This window comes from Octopus sinensis, linkage group LG3, assembly GCF_006345805.1.
Source record: "Octopus sinensis linkage group LG3, ASM634580v1, whole genome shotgun sequence".
NCBI lineage: Eukaryota > Metazoa > Mollusca > Cephalopoda > Octopoda > Octopodidae > Octopus > Octopus sinensis.
The window spans coordinates 691,456-699,494 of NC_042999.1; positions in this window are offsets into that span (position 1 = coordinate 691,456).

The following is an 8,039-nucleotide window of genomic DNA, read 5'->3' on the forward strand; positions in this document are numbered from 1 at the left end:
GGTGAGCTTGCAGAGTCGTTAGCGTGTTGGGCACAAGGCTTAGTGACATTTTTTCCAGCTCTTTACGGTGAGTTCAATTTCCACCGAGGTCGATTTTACTTCGCATCCTCTCGGAGACGGTAAAATAAGCACCAGTTGAACACTGGGGTTATGATGTAATCGACTTCCCCTCCCCTCAAAATAGCTGTCCTTGTTTCAAAATCTGGAATCATTAAAGACGGTGACATTAGGCCAGACGATATGCTTAGTGCCTTGAATTCAAATTCCTCGTTCACGGGGTTGGTTCCAGGCCCCGATCCCTATCACGGGAGGTGGTTCAGAGGTTTCCAGACCCTCTCGGGCCGGGGGAGACGCGCCCGCTGATACCTCAAGTGTAGCGCGCGTGCGGCCCCGGACATCTAAGGGCATCACAGACCTGTTATCGCTCCGCCTCGTGCGGCTTTCTTAGGGGCTAAATACTCAAAGGTTGACTTCGTCTTTCATCTTTTCGAGAGTCGATGTTTTCGATTTACTCCCACGCCTAAAATTACTGGCCTTGAGCCAAAGTTTGAAACTATTATCACTGCTATTACTGACTTCTATGGAGGCGCAATGGCCGAGTAGTTAGGGCAGTGGATTCGCGGTCGTCAGATCGCGGTTTCGATTCCCAGACTGGGCGTTGTGACTGTTTATTGACCGAAAACACCAAAAGCTCCGGGGGGGGGGCGATCCCTGCTGTACTCTTTCGCCACAACTTTCTCTCATTCTTTCTTCTGTTGGCCTTCTTGCTTAGCCAGCAGGGTGGCGTCATTTGAAGGCTAAAACAATGCGAAGCGCATTGTGACCAGCGATGTGTAGCAACATCTGATAGCCTGGTCGGTCACAGTGATCACGGTGATTACTGACTTCTGCAACGAGAATATTATTGGTGATACGATTTTTGACTTGGGCCATAATTGTTGCAATCGTTATCCTAATGAAATTATTATTGTTCATAGTCACATTCCGTAGTTTCTAAATATTTTATGTGCAAATTTATTTCCTATTTCCGGTTGACAAACAGTATTACTGAACTTGTAGAATATGGCATTCTTCAGTGTTAAGGTTAGAAAACATTTATTCTTCTGCGTCCAGACGTATCGACATCCAAGTGGTGAGTCAGCCTGTTAGAAATTGTAAAATCGTATGATTTCCTGCTTGCAAGGAAGAAAAATTGTCTGTAGTAAAAGAGATACTCATAAACTGCAAACACCACACACGGTCACACGATTTCATGTGTTGGTAGAAACAAAGACAAGAACAAGTAAATGAAAAACGAAATGAGAATAGAACCCGATATAATGAACTTTAAAGTATGACCTCATAACGTTAATACTCGATATAAAGATGACGGATGGCCATTGCAAAAATCACAAGTAGCGTGTGAAAAAAACACTCACAAATTTCTTAATAGGATTAAACTGAAGTGAACTAAAACCAATGCTTGATTCTTATTCGCTACATGACCCTACCTTAAAGATATATATATATATGTGTGTGTGTGTGTGTATATGCGTATTAATATATATATATATAGAGAGAGAGACACAACATGGACAGAGAGTTAGGAAAGATGAACAATACATACATACATACATATATATATACATACGTACATACGTACATATATACATATATATATGTATATACTTATATGTATACATGTGTGTACATATATCTACTATTCACAGATATAGGCACACACGCACATAAACATATAGACACACACACGCACATACATACATATATATATATGCATGTATATATATATATATATATATATATATATATATATATTGTGTGTGTGTGTGTGTGTGTGTATACATACATATATACATATATACATACTTATATATTATAATCTGACACTGAATTTCTCCTTTCTACATAGAGGCGGGAAATTAAGTGACTTTTCACAGCATAATCAACGCCTCGGGTGCTGTAGGCGTCTTATGTTTCCTGAACATCCCAATATAAATATGCATTTTTATTGGATATTCTGTTTCCTTTAGTTTTACGTATTATCATGCTTGAAACTTATCGTTGCAACTCTAGTCACCTCAATTCTCCTCCTCCTCCTCCTCCCCCTACCCTCCCCCTCCTCCCTCCTCGACCGACCCTCCCTTCCTCCCCCTCCCCTCCCCTCCTCCCCTCCTCCCCTCCTCCTCCTCCACCCCTCCCCTCCTCCTCCTCATTATCATCCTCATCCTCATCATCATCAACATCATCATCATCATCATCATCATCATCATCATCATCATCATCATCATCGGCGACGGCGGCGGCGGCGGCGGCGTTATCAGCGTCATCGTCGTCATTATAATCATCATCAACATCATCATCTTCAGCAGCAGCAGCAGCAACATTATTCACCTCATCTTCATCATCATAAACATCATCATCATTTCCCTCCTCCTCTTCCTCCTCTTTCTTCTCAGTCATCACCACCACCACCACAATCACTACCATCATCATCACCACCATCATCATCAGCATCATCATCATCATCATTATCATCATCACTATCATCATCATCGTCGTCACCACCATCATCATGATTATCATCATCACAGCCATCACCATCATCATCACCGCAACCATCATCACCGTCGTCATCACCATCATAATCACCATCATCACGTCATCGTCATCGTCATCGTTGTCACCATCACCATCATCATCACAACCATCACCATTACCACCACCATCATCATCACCGCAACAATCATCACCGTTGTCATCATCATCATAATCACCATCATCGCATCATCGTCGTCATCGTCATCATCATAGTTCCCCCGCGTCCTCATGATGATGACGAAGATCATCATCGTCATCATCACCACCCTCACCATCAATTTATGTAAACAGCATTATCACCTTGTCAACATTAACATTATTACAATTATCGATCAGAACTGTTATAAAAAAAATTTGCTTATTATTGGTATTTATATTTTGATACATCTTTATTGTTTGTTTATGCAATCAAAAAGAATGCTTGATGCAAATATTTAGAGAGTGCAATCTCTAGGGTCCAGCTAAACATATTATTATTCCAAGGATAATATTTTCATGTTCAATAATATTCAATTATTTTCTCGTTTATAGGCCGTTAGGGTGCTCGAAAATTTTGCGAATCATTATCGACGAAAAAGACAAACGTACGGTCTCTTAGGCATTGACGGAAATGGAAAGAAGTCTGCTGTCATGCATATGATTGACCGCTAACTCCGAAAGATCTTTTTTTTATTCTCTCTCAGATTATTTCTTTGTGTTTCTTTCTGGTGAAGAGCGTAGGCTCGAAACGTAAAAGACTTTCTCACCTTCTCGAGCGTCAAACTAATACCCTTGCTTGTTGTTCCTACACCTGTCTTCGGGTTTTGTTTTTCTGTAAATTTCAACTGTATATGTCCGTGTGTGTATGTGTGTGTGTGTATGTGTATGTGTGTGTGTGTGTGTGTGTGTGTGTGTGTGTGTGTGTGTAATAATAATATCAGGGTAATAAAGATTTTAGAAATTTTTACTACAAGTGGCCTAGTGTATAGAAACATTATGGCGAATTTCTTTCTCTGTCTTCCCTTTCTAGAATCTTTCCTTTTTCTATGTTTCTGACGAAGAGTTCCGCTCGAAACATTAAAACCATCTTCTTTCTTTCCTTTCCTGGGCGTACAATAACACTATACGTGTTCCACGCCCTCATGTTGTTCTGTTTTCTCTTTGTTCATGTTTGGATTAACTATATATATATATATAGAGAGAGAGAGAGAGAGGGAGAGAGAGAGGGAGAGAGAGAGAGAGACGACAGGCTTCTTTCAGAATCCGTCTTGCAAATCCACTTGCCCAAGGTGCCACGAGGTGGAACTCTATATGTGTATATATGTAATCAAATGAATAACAGTAAAGATGCTGTAAGGAGCTTATAATTATCCATCGTCTGTTATTATTCATTTGATTGTAATACACCAAGGGGATTTACGACTTGTCGGTCATCATAGAGCATATCAACAACGTACAATTCAACGTAATGCGTGCGTTGGACCAGCCCTTAGGGGCTAAATACTCATAGAGTTGGTTTTCTCTGTGTACACAACCAGAATATCATATTTAACACTTACCAACCACAAGCCGGAACCAAAGATTTATCTAACCCTACTTGGTGCATATCTTTTCAGGTACCCGATTCTATCTGAATCCTTATGTTACTACACATACACATGTATATATATATATATATATATCCTTAAATCCCTTTAAAATGTTTTAGCCCGAAGGCCGCGGCCATGCTATATATATACCATATATATATATATATATATACATATATATATATATTATATATATATATATATATATATATATATATATAATATATATGGTTTGTGTGTGTGTGTTGTATAAAATTAATCAAAGGACATACTAGATATATCTACCTGCTGGAAATAACAGTCAAAACCTTATTTAAATCGCCAGAATACACTGATAATAACTACAGAAACCACGTTTTATCATTTGCAATTTTTACAATTTTATAAACTAATACTTTCATTTGTTACGCAAACATGAAGCTTATGTAGTGACGGTCAGGTTCCATAATTCACAACTACAGTGAGACAAAGATACATACACACATGCATACATACATACATACATACATACATGCATACATACATTCATACATACATACATACATACATACATACATACATACATACATACATACATATATACATACTTACATACATTCATGCATACATACATACATACATTCATGCATACATACATACATACATACATACATACATATATACATACATGCATACATACATACATACATACATACATACATACATTCATATATACATACATACATATATACATACATACATACATTCATGCATACATACATACATACATACATTCATGCATACATACATACATGCATACATAAATACATACATACATACATACATACATACATACATACATACATGCATACATACATTCATGCATACATACATACATGCATACATAAATACATACATACACACACACATATATACATACATACATACATACATACATACATACATACATACATACATACATACATACATACATACTCATATGTACATTTGTATTTCTGTCTGTGTGTTTCTTCCCCTACGCTACAATCTGACAACCAGCATTAGCTTCTTTATGTTTCCTTAAGTTAGCGATCCTGCAAAATAGTCCGATGATATAAGAATCGGAATATAAGAACACTTCATAGTAGAGTCAATTTGTTCGACCAAAACCCTCCTTCAAGGCAGTGCGTGCCTCCAGCATGGCCGTAGTTCAGGAATTTTCTGTGTGCCTCAAGAGTTCTATATAAAAGTGTTACGAAGATAAGTGAATCATGGGTCAGAGACTTGGCTCCCATATAGCTTACCAACTCCACTATACAAATTTCCAAAACTAAATCAAATATCTAACAGTATTTCAGATTTATTCATCTCTATTTGAAGTTTAAATTCAACTTGAACTACGTTTAACTTTCATCATTTGAATGGCTAATATACTCCACAAGATTTAAAGTAAACTTGAATATATCACCTACGTCCGTCACTTACAAAAGTTAACCTCGTGCGTTTGAAACAAATCAATACGTAACAGAAAAGGTATTCCACTTAACAGAACATAACACTGCGAACTGATTAAATAACCGACATAATATTATCTGATTGTTTGCTTAAAACAAATAACTAAATTTTAAATTACATCTTACAACTACTAATTTGTATCGTGACAAGTTTCAAGACAGCATCTGATCTTTCAAAAGCATACTACACTATTATCAGCTTTCTTGTTCCAGTTAATTGGTCTTGTTCAACCGACATGCGGATTTACAAGTTTGTACAGTTAAATATATGAATCACTCAGCGTTTGTATTCGCCTTGCCTTGATGTTTATTCTGCCAGAGCTTCGATTATGTTATCATTGGGCAGACAGAGAAGAATTGAAGATCTTATTAAAGCTAATGGAAATGGTTATAGTTTACGAATTAATGATCTAGCACATCATCCGAACACGGTTATTATTGAATCAAACTATCTACATACCTATATATACATATTGAGATACACACACACACATGCGTACAAATATATATCTGTATCTATATATATTATTCACACACATTTATACATACATACATACATACATATATATATATATTATATATATATATATATATATATATATATATATAGAGAGAGAGAGAGAGAGAGAGAGAGAGATAGATAGAAGATAGAGAGAGAGGAGAGAGAGAGAGACAGGAGAGAGAGGACAGACAGGCAGAGATGTATATGTGTGTGTAGATAAATATATATTTATATAAATCTCTTCCATTCTCTATATATGTGCATAATATACACACACGCACGCACACACTCACATAGGCCCACATATATAATTATATATTCGCGTATCAATAAAAGTTTATGCATTTCAAAAAGCGAATCCTTGAAGGAAATATGGGATGTGTGTGTGTATGTAAAACGATGTATGTTTGTATGTATGTATGTGTACATGTATGTGATTGTATGTATTAAATTTCTAAACCAATTCGTAAATGAACAATCAGATTGTTATTCTAGCTTCTCTCTGTGTCTGTCTCTTAATAAGTATGTGTGTTTATGCATATGTACACATGTATGCATAAATATGTAAGTATATATATATATATATATATATATAGATATATGCATTCATATACTCTTTTACTCTTTTACTTGTTTCAGTCATTTGACTGCGGCCATGCTGGAGCACCGCCTTTAGTGGAGCAAATTGACCCCAGTACTTATTCTATCGGTTGCTTTTGCCGAACCGCTTAAGTTACGGGGACGTAAACACACCAGCATCGGTTGTCAAGCGATGTTGGAGGAACAAAGACGCACAAACACATACAGACACACGCATATATACATATACATATATACGATGGGCTTCTCACAGTTTCCGTCTACCAAGTTCACTCACAAGGCTTTCGTCGGCCTGAGACTATAGTAGAAGACACTTGCCCAAGGTGCTACGCAGTGGGACTGAACCCGGAACCATGTGGTTGTTAAGCAAGCTACTTACTACACAGCCACTTGTTCGCCTATATACGTACATTTCTATGCATACGGACTTATAACCAATTTATCTATAATGAAACCGTATCACTGGTCATATGTGAATCTGTGAAATCAACATATGTTCTTAACACAGTTGTAAAAGTCTTTAGCATTCTTTAGAAAAAAGCCTAGTTGATACATTTAGGTTTCTCTTGAGATAGAGCCATTTAGTTTAATGATGTGGCCTATTTATACATTAAGGCTTAATGTACATTTACGAAACATACGAGTCTAAATTCATTTAGTATTTATGAACACACCTATACACCCTGGCGCAGCACTTTACTTCATTAACACGCTGCCACAAAATAAATTGATGTGCAAATAAGTGAATTATTTATATGTAATTGTGCGGAGCCCCCTGACTGTCTCCATCTGTAGCTACTTAGATTGAACCACTAATTCTGTTGAATGAATATACTCTACGTTATATATTGGGTAGATTAAATCACATTACTTAAACAGTATAACATGTATATACAATTGTGTCCAAAATATACAAATACTCGCACGCATATATATATTATATATATATATATATATATGTGTGTGTGTGTGTGTTGTGTGTGTGTGTGTACACTTGTATATAAACATATATCGATATCTATTAATCTGTCAGACTGTCTGTTGTCCGTCTGTATTTATCTATCTATCTCTCTTTACTCACTCTCTCTTTTACTTGTTTCAGTCATTTGACTGCGGCCATGCTGGAGCACCGCCTTTAGTCGAGCAAATCGACCCCAGGACTTATTCTTTGTAAGCCCAGTACTTATTCTATCGGTCTCTTTTGCCGAACCGCTAAGTAACGGGGACGTAAACACACCACCATCAGTTGTCAAGCAATGCTAGGGGGACAAACACAGA